Below are 18090 nucleotides of genomic sequence, written 5' to 3'. Positions count from 1 at the left end.
TCTTTCTTTTTTTCTTTATTTTCTTTTGTTGTGTGTTCATATTTTTCATAGTAATCACGAAATTGAAAATCTGGGCTTGCTAAAGCAATTGAATGTTTGAAAGGTGACATAGGAATACCATAGGCTCCTGTTCCACTTATTCTTGTGGTTTTGACTAATGCTTGACCAGGGTTACCAACAACAGTTCCTGATGCTATCCCACTCCCACTGACACTTTCATGTGTAGTTTTCAAAGTCTTTTGAGGTGTGTGATCTAAAGCTACAAATGATTGATTTGTAGTGTCAGTGGCACTTGATATAGGATTCTCAATAGTATGAGATTGAGTATCTACCTCTAGTGGCCTCTTGCGAGAAATATTGTGTTGTTGCCCTTGTCCAACACCAAGACAACTAGTATCAGTAGTAATACCCATGCCAACCCCACCAATCATAGTGACACTTGACTGAACAATAATAGGAATACTATCCCCAGATTCCCCACTAGTGGCAGTGGCACTTGATTCACCACCAATGGCAATACCATGATGTGGTGGTGGTTGTGGATTTGAACCTGAAACAAATGTAGGTGGACCCTGAGGGTAATGAGTAGTACCTATCCATGATGAATATGAAGAATCAAGTCCAATGACTGGTTTAAGAAGACCTTTTAATTTTGACTATGATGGAAGTTGTACCTAAAGTGGATACCAAATGCCATCTCCTCTGGCACTTAGACCACCACCTTCAAAACCCATTTTTTCCACAAGGTTTACCCCTTTGCTATATTTTTCTTTCATGGACTCACTGACTCCACCTAATATTTTCGAGACTATAGTAGTTGTTGGAGGGGGCTCAACGACAACCTCATGCTCATCATCATCATCTTCAGTCTTGCCATGCTTTATATCCCACAATTTGCTAAAATTTGCATCCTCGTTGATGCTCTCAAATTCTGCACTTGTCTTTGGTTCACCGAGATTCCTCCTCATAGTCCAAAAATCATTTATTTTGGTTTGAGTGAAATAATTCTCTTTAAATTCATGCAGAATTGATTTGGGAATAGATTTGTTAGATGGATTAGTAGATTTTAGGTAGAAATTGTAGGACATCCTATTTTGGATGCCCTGGTCCTCCTCTATTGTCCTCTCTGCGTGCATTTGCAATGCCATAATTTGTGATGAAATTTCTTCTGTTGAAATGTTTTTGTCAGCTGCAATTTTCTCCATCTCTTTTTTAACCTCATCCCAGGAGTCCATGTTTCTAAGCTTTTCTAGCAATGGTTTACTTTCATGTTGACATAACGCTGAAGAGTTCCCATTTTTCTTAAGCCTTGCTTGAACAACACCAATTGGATCATACTGCCAGAGACCCTCATCACCAAAGTTAAAAACAGTCAAAAAATCATGTGCCACATTGAATGCTTTTCTCTCAAATGTGAACCCTGGACATGAGAAAGGCAAGGAAGGAAATATGCTCTTCTTTTGCTAACCATGGAAGTACCTTTATGTGCTCTCGAATTGCCATACATACTCTAATGCAAATACCCTGTCTGTCACATGTATTGGAAGTCTGTATGGTTTTACTGCTGATCTGTAAAACCTTAACATAGTGAATTATTCCATGAAGAACCAGTCAACCAATTCTATTTGACTTCTGAGTTGAATGCAATCTCTACAAGACACAGGCAACCTAGGCATTGGAGTGCTTGTAATTTCATTATACATTGGTGCCAAAAAGAAGTCTACAAAATGGTTGTAGTTCTTTCTGTTATCATGCATCCTTATCTTTGGGGTCCAATCATATATTGGACACTCTGTTCTCTTCCCAGTCTTCTTATCAATCTTATAGCTCACAATTTGAAGCTTGTTGGTCTTGAATATTACACGATACTTGGATAGGAGGAGATAGCACAAGTAGGATGAGAACCTAAATGTCTTACAGGAACCTTTTTTGATCATTAGTAATTGTTTTTGCATGGATTTTACAATGTGCTCAATAAAATTATATCTTACTGGCTGACCTGCATAATGGATATTATAAATCATTTCAAGAAGGCTTGCACCCACTTCCCTATCATTTTCCAATCCCAGGAAAAAGGACAACAAGGAAATAGTATCCCCAACCCATGGAACAAAAAAGTTAGAATCATAAGGAGGCTTATGATTCTGATCCAACACAATACCAGTACCAATCTTTATTAGAGCTTTGATAAATGAATCTCTACGACTTGGATCGAGACTCTCATAATTCCCTGCCAGCTTTTCAAGGTCAATTTGGACATTTGAGTTTTGGGCTTCAAATCCTAGGTTCAACAAACGAGCGAATTCTCCCTCATTTATGGATAGAATTTCCTCTTTTGTATTTTTATTGACAATTGCTTTTTTATCTTCATCTTAATTTTTGGTGCAGACCATGACAAAATCAGGGCAAGGGAATACTTCAGGTAACACCATGCTTCCCAATCCAACATCCCACGATGCGATTTTATTTGTTTTTTATTTTAACATTGGGTTGAAAATAGTAAATTTTGCCCTGGATGCATCTGCCGCTTTACTAGACAATGTATATCTAATATCTATGATATGCTTTTCACCATGGATAGTAGGGTCATAAATATCATGGTATTCATCAGTGAAACCTGGTGTTTTAACCAGTTCGATTAGGTGCATTTTGGTTTTCACTTGGCTTCTTGTTGAACTACTGCTTCCCGTTTTCCCCATTACTATTATTGTTAATAATTTAAAATAATGCTAGATAAAAACCTGAAAATGCTAACCCTCAAATTGGACCACGAGATTACCAAAAGCAAAAAAGGCGGGATGTAGGTGTTCTAGATTTTACTTAGAAATTGGAATTTCTAGTTCACTAGATTGGTGCAGACAGTCTCTATTGCAACTTGCATTCCTCAATCTAGTAGCTATTTCTGAATCTCCCTCGATTTACAGGTTTGTCCAAGAAATGAAAGATGATTATGATTTACGAGTCTCTTATTTTGAATACTCTAAAAAATAGAAAAGTAAAACCTAAAGGGCAAAATATCTAGAATCATGTTGTAATTCTATTAATTACTATTAATAACTATTCGATGCCAAAGGAAAAAACATTCATTACTTCAGTATAAATTTTGAGGACATTAAGAATCATGTTGTAATTTTATTAATTATTATTAATAACTATTCGATGCCGAAGGACAAAACATTCACTACTTTAGTATAAATTTTGAGGACATTAAATGTAATACGTTCAATTCCGGGCAAATTTCTCCCAAATGTGTTCACTTCCCACATTCGGGCCGAAATCCACCCTAAGCCATTGATCTTTGCTCATCCAACGGACAAGGGACCAAGGTACCTGTTGTGACTTTACAGTTCTGTTTTTAAGTCTGTTTAATAATTTTAAACTTCCGCTCGAAAAAGTGCTTTAATGACTTAATTATATTTAATCAAATTTAAAATGTTTCAATTCTAGGCAAAGTTCTCCCATATGTGTTCACTTCCCACATTCGGGCTGAATTCCAACCTAAGCCGTTGATCTTTGCTCATCCAATGGATGATGGTACCTATTGTCAGTTGTCATGGGTCCCATGACTTCTGCTAGTTTTTAGGCATGTCACCATACTCGTGTCACTTTTCTGGGCAAAGTTCTCAAAAATCTGTTCACTTCCCACATTCACCTCGAAATCCACCCTAAGTCGTTGATCTTTGTTCATCCGACGGTCGATGGTACCTATTTTAAGATGTAGTGGGTCCCACGACTTCTGCCATTTTTCGGGCACGTCACCATAATCGTGTCACTTTTTGGGTTTGATTTGTAGTCTATTTAATCATTTTAAACCTCCACCCGAAAAATAATTAAATATAATTTAGTCTATAGACTTAATTATATTTAATTACATTTAAAATGTCCAATTCCGGATGAAGTTCTCAAAAAGGTGTTCACTTCCCACATTCGGGCCTAAATCCACCCTAGTCATTGATCTTTGTTCATCCAACGCTCGATCGTACCTGTTTTAAGATGTAGTGGGTCCCACAACTTCTGCCATTTTTCTGGCACGTCACCATACTCGTGTCACTTTTTCGGTTTGATTTTTAGTCTATTTTATCATTTTAAACCTTCGCCCGAAAAAAAGCTTTATAGACTTAATTATATTGAATTAAATTTAAAATGTCCAATTCTGTGCGAAGTTCTCAGAAAGGTGTTCACTTCCCACATTCGGGCCGAAATCCACCCTAGCCATTGATCTTTGTTCATCCAATGGTCGATGGTACCTATTTTAAGATGAAGTGGGTCCCACGACTTCTGCCATTTTTCTGGCACGTCACCATACTCGTGTTAATTTTCGGGTCTGTTTTTAAAGTCTATTTAATCATTTTAAAATTCCACCCGAAAAAGAGATTTATAGTCTATAGACTATAGACTTAATTCTATTTAATTAAATTTAAAATGTTCAATTCCGGGCAATAGTTTGAGATAACTATTAAATATAATGTTAATATTATTTGTAATTAAAGATGTGCAATAGTTTGAGAGAACTATTAAATATAATGTTAATATTATTTGTAAAAATTTGAAATTCAAAAATAGTATAAAACATGAAACTTAGTTTCTAGAATAAAAAAAATAACTAAATAAAAATATAAATTTTGATATACAATTTGAAAGGTAAAAGTTTAATATTAAAAAGAAAACATTCAATATTAAATCTAAAATATTAATTTAAAGTTTAACAAAATTCTTTGAAAATATGTTTACGATATATAATTTTCAAAAATAGTTTAAAAATATATATAAAAGTTGAACATAAATTTAGTGTATTAATTTAAAAAAATGTGCAACTGCAGTCCTCAACCTGTTAAGGCGAGCAAATTTGGAAAGTACAAATGCCAAGGTGGCGATTAATTGTTGCAGAAGGAGTTGCCTATGACATGTCGCATGAACGGAGGAAGGGGAGGATGGCAGGAAATCTTTTTCCTGATCTCATGGCTTTAATGTCTTATCGTGCACATTCATTACCCGGCCTATCAGACGGAGGTAGATTTTTTTACCTTTTGATCTGTGTACCACTTTTTGCTTTGAAGCAGTTGCAGAACAAATCTGTAATTCGTAGAATCATACCTTCTGTAAGACATTTTTTGCAAGAAGTGACTTTGAAATTGCAAGTGACAATGGAGGCCAATTTCACACTTCGAACAGACAAGAAGTTGGTGCCCTTTTTGGGCAAAGTATCTGATAAATGAATGCAAGGACTGTTCAGGTTTAAGGAGGAGAAGTTGTGGGCGGTAGCTTGACTGATGCTTGTGGAGGAGGTGGCACATATCAGTCGCTGGTATCAAACTAACATGTTGGTTTACTCTCTGATTATGGTGTGGGCCTGTGAATTCGAACCAGAGGTGGAAAAGCTAAAATTCACATTGGTCAAATTGATTGATGGGGAGTTTTTAATTAACCTGGATTCAATCTTGGAGTGGGTGGTGCCAGGAGTTGGCATTCAAATTAAGGAAGGGGACGACCAGGAGGAATTACTTCCTTTTATTCGTGGCCCAGGGGATGAAATCAAATACCAGTGCCGTGAATGAGCTCGAGTGGGGTGGGAAGTGATGAAACTCTTTGTGAAATTAACAAGGGTGGATGAAGTCCTGAAGGCTTTGCATGTGGTGGCAAGGATGGAGGTTGGTAGGGCATTGAGAGATAGGGCTGAAGAAGGAAGGGCCATATAGCTACTGGCAAGCTTGGAGGGCGACCCTGACTTCGGGTGCCTAAACTGCATTCCAAAAATGAAAGCTGAAGCGGAAAAAGGGAAAGCCAAAGCATCGACCTCCGAGGAGGGAAGGGACTAGGAGGAGGTGACCTAGGGGGATAGTGAGGCTGAGTGAGCAGCCTATCGGCAATGAACTAGTTTTTTTGTCTGCTTGCTATAAGTTGTGGGAAAATTTTGTATCTTGAAACTTTTGAATTAATAGAATGAAAAAATCTTTACCGATAAACTTTTGTATCTTGATAATTTTGAAATTTTGTATTTTGAATGACTATATAGTATATATTTATAAAATTATAATCAACCATAATCAATGTACAAATAATTAATGGAATGAATTGAATTTTTTTTTTATAGCATTACATAAAAAAGATCACGGTATTAAATTTACTTCCATTGTTTAACAAATAATTGAAATAACGTAGCTCATATACAAAAAGCATTTGAAAGAAATTAATTAATAAAAATGAAATAGAATTATAGAAAGCATTTTTATATCCATAAGACTGTAAAAGGCAAAGTGAAATAAACTAGAATTTGAAAAATTATCATTAATATTTATGCTTTTGAAATTTACAATTTTTTTTGTCTGAGACTTGAGTCCCCCAAAAACTTAAAAGCCAAAATGAATGAGCCACTGGCAGCTTGTTAGGGTTCAAGGACATAGGAAAAAAAAATACAGGGTGGCGGGGCTAGGGCATAGGTAGTGGAATTGTTTACAATTTTGCCCTAAGAATTTGGCCCTCCTTCCATGTAGAATTCTTTGGACAACATAAGCCGAGAGAATTCTTCAATCCACATGTAGTTTGGAAAGTCGTTCAGGAGGAACCATTTCCAGAGGAAGTCCCTGCCAATCCACTCTCATTTTCTGTGACGCGTCAGCTGCTCCACATTCAGGTTTAGGAGAAACAGTTGCTTGGCCACTGGTAGTGTTTGGCCAGGGAGGATAAGCTTGGATAAATCACTCGCCCAAGGGATCCCCACCCCTACTTGTGCAAGAACGACAAGAGTAATGTCATCTCTGAGGAAGTCTTCTTTAAAAACCTTCCTCAACAGCATCAGCATATCCACCTTGTCTCCTCCCAGGTCCAGAAGAGATGCTAAGAAGCACGATGTAAGGTCCGTGTTAACACGGTACCTATTTTCATTTTGCAGAAATTCTCTACCCAGCACCATCCGCACAGCCTCACTGGTGAATGACCCAGCCTCCTTGTAGATTGATTGGAGGGTTGGGTCTCTAATGGAGCCTAGAAAGGCCCTCTAGTCCTCTGCAGAAATGCTTCTCAAGTGGATGGGAGTGTCTATCTTGAGAAAATAGATTAACAAATTAAACAACCTGAGCAGTGAGCTTATAAACCTAAAATACTGTGAGCTTCGACGATTTATCTACCAAATGGCAAAGGATAATTGAAGATGAAAGAAGTAGAGATTGTATATAAATTGTTGAAGCTCTTGATTGTAATAATTACTTCTTTAATAGTATTAACTACTATAAAATTTTTTAAATCTTTCGTATCTCTGCAAATCTTTCCCATAAATGCACTATTGTGCGAAAATGGAAACAACTTTGAACCAGTACCAAATTGGCAAGTATCACATTGGAAGTCATGGGGACAGAGTGGATTTCCATAAGTGAATAGATATATATTAAATGAATGAAATTATTGATTGTGATTCATGACATTTGATACATGTCTATTAAATCCAATTCCATTCCGGGCACTTTCTGGTGAGCTATGTTCTCTTCAGAAAATTGGGCCGAAATAAAACTCAATGTATTATATGATGTGATGTACTGATGTGATGTGATGTGCCTTGTCTATTAATGGCAATGAATTCATGAAATCGCCAATGAATTATATATTGTACCATAAATAACAAAATATTCGCCAAAACAAATTAAATAATTTTCAAGCGGTGGGAAAAAATCGCCAATACATTTAAATAATTTTCAAGTGGTGGATAAAAATTGCCAATACATTTAAATAATTTTTCCTTCGGAGTGAAATTTTTTCGCTCATACAATTATATATTTGTTCCTTTTAACAAAAAATATTCGCCTCCCACAATAAATATTTTCCTCATAGAACAAGGTATTATTCGCTAGAAATTTATGGTATTTTCGTACCCTAGAAAAAAAATCGCCAATGCAAAATAATTTTTTCCTCATTTTAAAAAAAAATTTCGCCATCGATATGAAAATTTTCCCTTGAAAATAATGTATGATTCGCCAGGATTTTACACAGTTGCCCGGTGGGGGGGGGTTTCTTAAAGTTATCCCTGGAGCAGCTGCGATGCCTGTGTATGTACAAAAGCTTTATTATGCATAAGGATAGCACTGATGGAAAATGAATGAAAGGAAAAGATGCATGAACTAATAGATGGAAGAGCTAGGTGACAGATATCGCCCGTTTGCCAGGTTTTCACCGTCTGTTTTTATTGCCCTTTTTTCTCATATTTAATTTTTTTGGATTTTTTCTTTTTCACCATTTTTGATTTTTTTTTCACTATTTTTTTTTTTTTTTTTAGACATAGAATTTCTTCAGGTGCATGCTATTGATGGGTTCCTCGAGTTGATCTTCATCTTGTGTTGATAGTTGATATACTCCTGATCCAAATACTATTGTGATCACAAATGGACCTAAGCAGTTTGGTTCAAATTTTCATTTCTTTTCTCGATCTGCCTGGTTGCGTGGATTTTCCTTTAGTACTAGTTCCCCTACTTGAAAAATTCATGGTTTGACCCTGTGATTATAGCTCCGGCACATTCTTTGCTGATAGACCTTTAGATGATCAAAGGCATTTTGTCTTCATTCCTGGATTAATTCTAACTCTTGCAGTCTAAATACTCATTGTTCTTCATCTGGGATGAGACCTTTTAATGATACTCATAGAGAAGGTATCTCTACTTCTATTGGCAGTATTGCTTTTGATCCATAAACAAGAGAGAAAGGTGTGGTACCTGTTGGTGTGCAAATATTGGTACGGTAAGCCCATAGAGCAAGGTTTAATTGAATATGCCAATCTTTTCCAACATCGTTTATTGTCTTTTTGAGGATTTTCATAATAGTTTTGTTTGATGCTTCTACTTGCCCATTCCCTTGCGGATAGTAGGGTGTGGAGAATCTATGTTGGATCTTGAATTTATCACATAACTCTTGTACATCTTGATTCTTGAATGGTCACCCATTATCAGTGATAATGGTCATTGGTACTCCGTAGCGACAGATAATATAGTTCAAGATAAATGCAACAATTTGTTTTCCTATGATATTTATGAGAGGTACTGCCTCAATCCATTTTGTGAAATATTCTGTAGCTACAAGGATGAATTTGTGACCATTAGATGAAGAAGGATTTATTTTTCCTATTAGATCAATACCCCATTGATAGAAAGGCCAAGATGTTGCCAGAGCGTGAAGTTCTTGTGTTCGTGCATGAATCAAATTCCCATGGATCTGACATTGTTTGCATGTTCTAGCTATCTGAAAAGAATCTCGTTCCATTGTTGGCCAATAATAGCCCAAGCGTATGAGTTTTTTTGAAAGGGTAAGACCACTTGAATGAGTGTCACAAATGTTGTTATGGACTTCATGTAAGGCCTTCTTAGATTCTTCTTGTTTGAGACATCTTAAAAGAGTACCGTCCAGACCTCATTTAAATAGGGTGTCCACGACGAGAGTAAAATGGGAGGATTGGTGAATAAAGTTTCTCTTTTGGTTTTTCGATAAGTCAGGGGGTAGGGTGTTATCTTTCAGGTATGTGTAAGTTTGGCTGTAGCGGGAGGAATCATGCCCCACAAGTTGATAGATAGTTTGGGAATCAGGACAATTATAGGCAGGGTAAAACAACTCTTCCACCAGGAATTCATAACATTGTTGATTTTCCTATGTCTGAAGGAGAGAAGCAAGTGTAGCCATGGCATCTACTGCTTTGTTGTCGTTCCTTGGGATCTGCTGGAAAGTTATTTCTACAAAGTATTTCTTGATATCATCAACCATCTTTTTATAAGGCCTCAACTTTTCATCCTTTGTTTGATAGTCATCATTGATTTGATTGATGACGAGCTGAGAGTCTCCAAAGACTTGAAGTTGTGTAATATTCCATTCTATGACCATTTTGATACCTGTAACCAAAGCTTCATATTCTATTGTGTTATTGGTGCATGGAAAGCTTAATTTGTATGCTTTTGGGATTGTGACCTTGTGGTGTGATAAAGAGAATACCTTCTCTTGATCCATGTTGTGTATATGAACTATTGAACAATATATTTGAACTTAAAAATCTTCCCAAAGGTGTGAAAGCTAAAAGATCATCGGCCGAAAATATCATGTCGAGCATCTCAAAATGAGTTTCACTGAAAGAATAGTTTCATCGAAATAAAACATAAAGTGTAAAACACTAAGTTAAGATGTCTGCAACGAAATATCTCTTTCGGTAAATGAAGGAAGCCACTCATCGATATTCCAGTTTCATCGAAAAGTGAAAGGCTAACAAAAGGTGAAGTCGAGGAAATAAAATTGCCGAGGAAACTTAAAAAACTTTCACCGAAAAACAAATCTTATCGATAACAATATGTTGATAAAAACAGAGGGATTTCATCGATAAAAGAAGGACATCGAAGAAAAAAGGATTTCGGAGGGCTCGCGTGAACTTTCACCGAAGTATAAAACTCATCGAAATATGATTTCGATGAGATTCACGAGTAACTCATCGAAAAAGATTTCATCGAGGAGAGGATGATTTCGAGGAGACTAGAAGATGGTTTTTCGACAAGGGCCATTCACCGATGAGGTGATATCGAGGAAAATTAACTTTTGATGAAAGATTAAAGCATTCAAATGAAGACAAGGGTTTCATCGAAAACTCGATTCATAATCATTTCAGCTGAACAGTACTTCCTGCGAAGGAATTAAAAGCTCAAGTTGAGGATGTCACATCTGCAATTAAGTTTAAACATTTGAGTAGCCGTTATAAACACAGAGACATTAACTATTGCACAAGTTGCCCACACAGTTACAGCTGAATTGATCGAATTTTCATAAGAACCAGATTGTGGCCAAAAGACGAAAAGTTTCAAGGAGTTAGCTGAAGTTCGTAAACAACAGTCAGAAGAGCTCGACAATTCTCCAAGTAAGTGTGATATCTCACATTGATTGAAATTATGGAACCATCTTCTTCTTCTAAAAAGAGTAGGAAAGGAAAGGAATTGAACCCTGAAGAAAAACCCAAACGACAGAAAAAGGAGGGTAGAAATTTAGCTCAGGATCTGCTAGACCAGTGCCCGACATCCAGTGTGAGGTCCAAAAAAATCAAAAGTGAAGAGGAAGGGTTGGAAGATAGATTTGAACATCTAGGAGACATATGGACTGAAATCAGAGGACATGAGTTGTTCTTATTTGGTTACAAGAGAAGGGATGCACCTGAGCCTGTGAGTAACCTGTGGAAGAAGAATTTAGGGAAATTGGCAGTTCCGAATGTATTTGTGGATGTCAAATTAATGAAAGCCCTAGTAGATTGTTATGATCCAAAAACCAAAACCATATGTGACTACCGAGGGAATCCTATGGTGGTAATTAACAAACAGACCATTGATATGGTGTTTGATCTAGACTGGGATGTAGAAGAGAAAATTGACTTACAGAAACTATCGCATGAGTTCTTCAATTTAGAGGACATCTATAAGACATGGAGACTACCCATTCACCGGCCAAAAGTGGGAAAGTCCTTAGTTCCTCTCAGTAAAGATGACAAGGTGCCTTTTGATGTCAACCAATTCCATCCATATTTCAAGTATACATACTATGCTGCAGCCCAAGTATTAGGCTTAGAAGCTCATCCTCTCATGGATATTGGGGTTATGGTTCTATGTGCTAATCTACAATCAAAAGACCCTAGGCCGTTTGACTATGCCACTTATGTTGCAGAAGCCCTAAATCATGGGTTGGAGAAATTAAAAGGAGACCTTGTAAATGTTCATTTCTCATTGTATTCCTTATTAATGCACATTATTCTTTACTGTGGACAAGAATTCAATTTCTGGTCAGATGATTTTAGCATCAGAGCTTATGATAAAAATGGTTTGAAGAAACTAGTCCAATTGTGGGTTTCTGCATGGGACCAAAGATTTATAAACAACCAATATTGGCACTGTTGGGTCTCAAATCAACAGATTGGATAGGTTCTAAGGAAATGCCAGTCCCTATGGTCAAACCCTCCAATTGACTTGGCCAACATGTAGAGTGAACCTGTTTGGTTGCTTACTCTCTCACTTTAGGCTCTGCAGGACCTAGGCGGGTATACCTATTCACTGAATGTCTCCAATAAACAGTGCTCTTTATAGCAGATATGTTATCCTATTCTGATATCTCCTGATCTTGAAATGGCATGAGTTCCTTGAATGGAGATATAGCGGACGAGTTCAAGATTGTTGTTATGATAATTGTTTGCTTTGTGTTTCTTAATTACTTCTATAGCTGTCAAAATAACTAATTATGAAAGAAATGATGAGTATAACTTGAGATTTTAGCCAGTGCCTTCTTCACTGTTTGGGTTACAGAGTCATTACAATTTTCTTCAGGACTTATAGTGCGAATCTGTGAGACAGTTTTTTTTTAATTCATCCCTTATGAACCTGTCAGTTACTATTTCTTTCAAAACCAATTGAATGCTTATATTATGTGCTGATTGAGTGAATTTAACCCTACCCTTAAGGGACCAGTCAATTAAGCTTTGCAAGGAACAATTACAATCCGCAAGCAAAACTTTTGTTGCAACATTATAACATAAAGCATAGATTTGATCTTAAGAATATGAATAACCTTATCTTTATCAGACAATATCACAGACGATTGCCAAAAGAAAATGAAATAATCCACAACACATACGCAGGGAAACAATTGATCAAGATTTGTATTCCATTGAAGTTCGTACACAGAAGACTTACAGGCTGTCGTTCTTTCGCTCTTAATCCTATCTAATATCTATCACCTACATTACAAAAATCATTCTCATATATATATGAGGATGAAATCTCTTCACGAAGAGACACGAACCTTTACAAAATTAATCATTAACTTGAACATTTCTAAACTTAAGTAAAAAGAGATTCAAAAGCCCCAAATGATGAATGTAATCATCGTCTTTAAATGTTTTGATTCGAGGCGTTTTCTTTTTCAATTCATCCCCCAGCGTCAGATACTTGAATATTATCTGGTTGATGGTAGGGGCCATATCCTTACTCCGATCAATTTCTGACAAGGCCCAATCCTTGACGCTGATAAGTTCTTTTCACAAATCCTCCAAGGTTATTACCTCTCCTTCCTTGTAGATGGAGGGCATTCCAACGGGTTTTTCATCATCTAATTCTTTTAAATCTCTTCTCAGCATATCTTTGAGTTTGACATGATTGTCCATATACGCATTGCCCTCAGTCTTGTCTTCTGGTGTCATGGTATCGACATTGCTTAGCACTCCCTGCAATCGTGCTCTTAACCGTTCATGCTCTGTTAGCGCTTTTATCATTCCATTGTAAACTGTCCAATACGGTTTGACCTGTAAGAGCATGGTGTTAAACCGATGTCCTACAATGTCGTTGACCAATTTGTCCATCTTTTGTTGGACATTGTCTGTGCGTTTATTGGCTTTTTCTGCCTGATATTTCCAGTACAGAGCATCAGAGACATCATCCAAGCTGCGTCCTGCGGGGTATGAGGTGTATTCGCTGATAGGAGTCCCCGTCTCTAATTGCAAAACCTTTGCTTGCAGCTTCTGATTTTCCTCCTTGGATTTTTCATATAATCCCTTGTATGTAACGTTCTCTCTGACCAAAAACTCTGTCTGGTCCAAGTTCAATCTTGCAACATCCAGGTTGAGCTTTGTAGTGACCCTAGGATCAGTCTTTCCAACCTGATGAACCATGAGATGCCCAAAGGTTTCTTCTATATCCACAATGATTGGCCTCTTCCCCTTTGGATATAGTGCCCACTGTAGGAGAGCTTTTTTGTCTGGATCATATCCAGAGCCTAGGAACAGTTTATCTACCTCCCGGGGCAACACCTGTTGATTCAAATATTGTTTTTTCAAAAAGCCATCAAATAAGAGTGCTGAGTTAATGTCCCAACCAGAGAAGATGATCACACCTGCCTCTTTTAATAATTTCCTCCCCTTTTCAGGAGTCATGTCTTTCATGAGGATATCAATTTCATCCTGTAATCTTTTCATCTGTTCCTCCTCTGGTTTTCCAGCCATGCTTCGTTTGACATGAGCCCCTTTGTATTGATATAAAAATGAAAGGAATTCCCTAGAAGAGGCGAATCCATCATCAGCAACGAAGTCCTCATGCTCAATCATTCTTATGTCAACAACATCCTTGATGTTGATTTCTCCTGTGTCCATGTTCATTTCTGTTTCGAAACCAGGAGGATAATCCTCTCTAGGAGAATCAGGTGGGATACTACTGGCGGTTGATTTCGGTGACATGTGAGCTAGGGGCTGACTGTCCTTCTCAGTATTAATGAAGTGAAGGAATTGTGAAGGAACTCTGTGCATAATTTCAGCTTCATGTTGAAGTAGCCTTTTAGCCACTTCCAGAGGATCTTGGAGATTTCCAATTAGGTCTCCATCTATCATTCCCCTTGCCCTTTTCCATTTGTAGGCCTCCTAGACTAACTCACTCTTTCCTTTTAAAGCTTTGGCCTCTTCTCGCTCAAGGTTCTTAATTAGGTCGTCTGGCATTTTGGCCATATGTATCCCAGCTTTGAGTTTCTGTGAGGCTCTGGCAGCTCTTACATATCCTTCGGGATCAAAATTCTCCCTAGGCTCACCCAGAGTCATGCCATAGTAATTTAATTTATTCTGTAATAAATGATAACTCTTTAAACTTTTGACAATGAAATCAGAGAAAACTAATAGACCTGGAACAATAGATTGTTTACCAAAATCAGTTAAATGTTTAGCACTGGCAATAGACAATTGCCTTATAATCTCCAAGCTAGCCACTCTGTTTGGCACCATAATTGGAAGCATGTGGGGTTTCCCTTCATATCCAAATACCCTTATCTCTGTGTGATTATCATGGCAATACCAATCACCCCAATTATGTTCAATCTGTGACTCTGGAGAGAAATCCTTTGGCCTGAGGAACCTCTTGATTTCAGGGGACAAAGTATAATCCCTGTGTTGTCCAAAAGCTGCACTGAGAGGTTTCACAAAGTATTCTTGAAAATGCCAATATTGGTTGTTCATAAACCTCTGGTCCCATGCTGATACCCACAACTGAACCGGCTTCTTCAGACCATTCTTATCATAAGACCTAATGCTGAACTCATCTGGCCAGAAGTTAATTTCTTGTCCACAATAAAGAAGAATATGCATTAGCATGGAGTATAATGAAAAGTGAACATTCACAAGGTCTCCTTTCAATTTTTCCAGCCCATGATTCAAGGCATCCGCAACATAAGTAGCAAAATCAAATGACCTAGGGTCTTTTGATTGAATATCAGCACACAGAACCATAACCCCAATATCCATGAGTGGATGAGCCTCTAGGCCTAGTACTTGGGCTGCAGCATAATACGTATATTTGAAATATGGATGGAAGTGGTTGACATCAAATGGCACCTTGTCACCTTTGCCAAACTGAACAAATGACCCACCCACTTTTGGCCTGTGAACAGGTAGCCTCCAAGTCCTGTAGATATTTTCCAAACTAAAGAATTCCTGTGAAAGTTTCTTCATATCGATGCTCTCCTCGACCTCCCAGTCTAGATCAAAAACCATATCAATAGTCTGCTTGTTGATTACTACTAATGTATTCCCTCTGTAATCACATATGGTTTTAGTTCTCGGGTTGTAGCAATCTACCAGAGCTTTCATTAATTCTACGTCTACAAACACATTTGGAACTACTAATTTGCCTAAGTTTTTCTTCCATAGATTGCTTATGGGTTCAGGTGCATCCCTTCTTTTGTAACCAAACAAAAATAACTCATGCCCTCTTATCTCAGTCCAAATGTCTCCTAGATTTTCAAATCTGTCCTCTAATCCTTCTTCTTCACTTTTAATCTTTTTGGACCTTACACTAGACGATGGACACTGGTCTAATAAGTCCTGAGTCAGAGCTCTCCCTTCTTTCTTCTGTCTTTTGGGCTTCTCTTCAGGGTTTAACTCTTTTCCTTTCCTACTCTTTTTAGAAGAAGAAGACGAAGGTTCCATAGTTACAGCAAATAAGAGAGACAACACTTACTTGGTAGAATGCTCACTTTTCTGGTTGTCGTTTGCAAATCTCTGCAAGTTCTTCACAGCTTCCAATCTCTCAGCATCGATCTGATTCTTGCGAGAATTCACTCAGTTCAACTGTGATTGTATGAGCAACTTGTGCACAGTTAATGTTCTGCATCCATAACGGCTACTCAAGTGTTTAAATTTAATTGCAGATGTGACACTTTTCAGTTGGGCCTTTAATTCTTTCGCGGGAAGTACAGTTCGCTCAAAGTGTGCGCGTTTCAAGTTATCGATGAAACCCTTGTCTTCGGCCGAGTGTTAAAACTTTCCATCGAAAGCTCATTTTCTTCGATACAACTGTTTCGGTGAATGGCTCATGTCGAGAGGCCACTTTTAAGACTCATCGAAATCACCTTTTCATCGATAGACCCCTTTTTCGACAAGTTGCTCGTGAGTTTCATCGATGCCATACTTTCGATGAGTTTCTTTCTTCGATGAAGGCTTATGAGTGTTCATCGATATCCCCTTTTCATCGATATCCTTTTTTATCGATGAAACAGCTTTTCTTTTGTTCGACACCACGTTCATCGATGAAACTTGCATTTCGATGAATGTCTCTTGAGTTTCTTCGGTAACGACATTCCTTCGAAATCACCTTTTTCCTTTTTCGCTTTTTGCTTTTACCTTTTCGATGAAACTTGGAGTATCGATGAGCGGTTTCTTGCATTCATTGAAGGTAACTTTTTGCCGAAATACCTTTGCTTAATGCTTTATATGCCCTGTGTCGATGAAAACGCTCTTTCGATGAAACTTCTCCTGCAGTGCTCGATACAGTTTACTGGCCGAAATATCCATTAGCCTTCATACTTATGGAAACATACGTTATTTTTTTTTATTTTTATTTTCAAAAATAGTGCTCAACAGGCACTTTCAGGAATATTTTGTAAAACCACTTAGTGCAGCCTTCGGACAACATAGAAATTATGCTTTGTCTCCTGAAATCAAAAGTTTCCTCAGCCTGAAAGACTTCTCTCCAGAGTCTCAGATTGATCACAACTGGGGTGATTGGTATTGCCACCCTAATCATATAGAAATCAGGGTTTTTGGGTATGAAGGAAAGCCATACATGCTTCCAATTACAGTGCCAAACAGGGTGGCTAGTCTAGAGATTATAAGACAACTGTCTGCTGTCAGTGCCAAACATCTCACAGATTTTGGTAAACAATCTATTGTGCCAGGGGTACTGGTGTTTTCTGATTTCATTGTTAAAAGTTCTAAAAGTTATCATTTACTTCAAAATAAGTTAGATTATTATGGCATGACTCTGGGTGATCCTAGAGAGAACTTTGATCCTGAGGGATATATAAAAGCTGCAAGGGCATCACAGAAGCTAAAGGCTGGAATACATGTGGTTCAAATGCCAGATGATTTAATCAGGAACCTTGAAAGGGAAGAGGCTAAGGTTTTGAGAGAAAGAAGCGAGATGACTTGGGAAGCTTTCAAGTGGAAAAGAGCAAGGGGGATGGTGGATGGAGACCTACTTGGAAACCTCTAAGATCCTTTGGAGATAGCCAAAAAACTACTTCAGCATGAGGTAGAGATTATGCATAGAGTACCCCCACAGTTCCTCCATTTTGTCAACACTGGAAGAGATAGTAAGCCATTGGCTCACATGTCACCAAAATCAACTGCTAGTAGCATCCCTGCTGACTCCCCTAGAGAAGATTATCCACCTAGTTTTGAAGCAGAGGTAGATGTGGAAACTGGTGATTTTAATATTAGGGATATAGTTGATATAAGGATGACATAGCATGAAGACTTTGTTGCGGATGATGGATTCGCTTCCTCAGGAGAATTCCTTTCATTCTTATACTAGTACAAGGGGGCTCATGTGAGACAAAGTATGGCTAGGAGATCAGAAGAAGAGCAGATGAGAAGGCTGCAAGATGAGATAGATGCTCTCATGAAATATATGACCCCTAAGAAGGGGAGGAAAATATTAAAGGAGGCTGGAGTTATCATATTTTCAGGTTGGGATATAAATTCAGCACTTCTGTTTGATGGATTCTTGAAGAAGCAAGACACAAATCAACAAGTATTGCCTCAAGAGATAGATAAATTGTTCATGGGCT

Source organism: Cryptomeria japonica, chromosome 2, assembly GCF_030272615.1.
Source record: "Cryptomeria japonica chromosome 2, Sugi_1.0, whole genome shotgun sequence".
Lineage (NCBI taxonomy): Eukaryota > Viridiplantae > Streptophyta > Pinopsida > Cupressales > Cupressaceae > Cryptomeria > Cryptomeria japonica.
The sequence above is the reverse complement of the archived record's forward strand: the minus strand, read 5'-3'. Positions refer to the sequence as shown.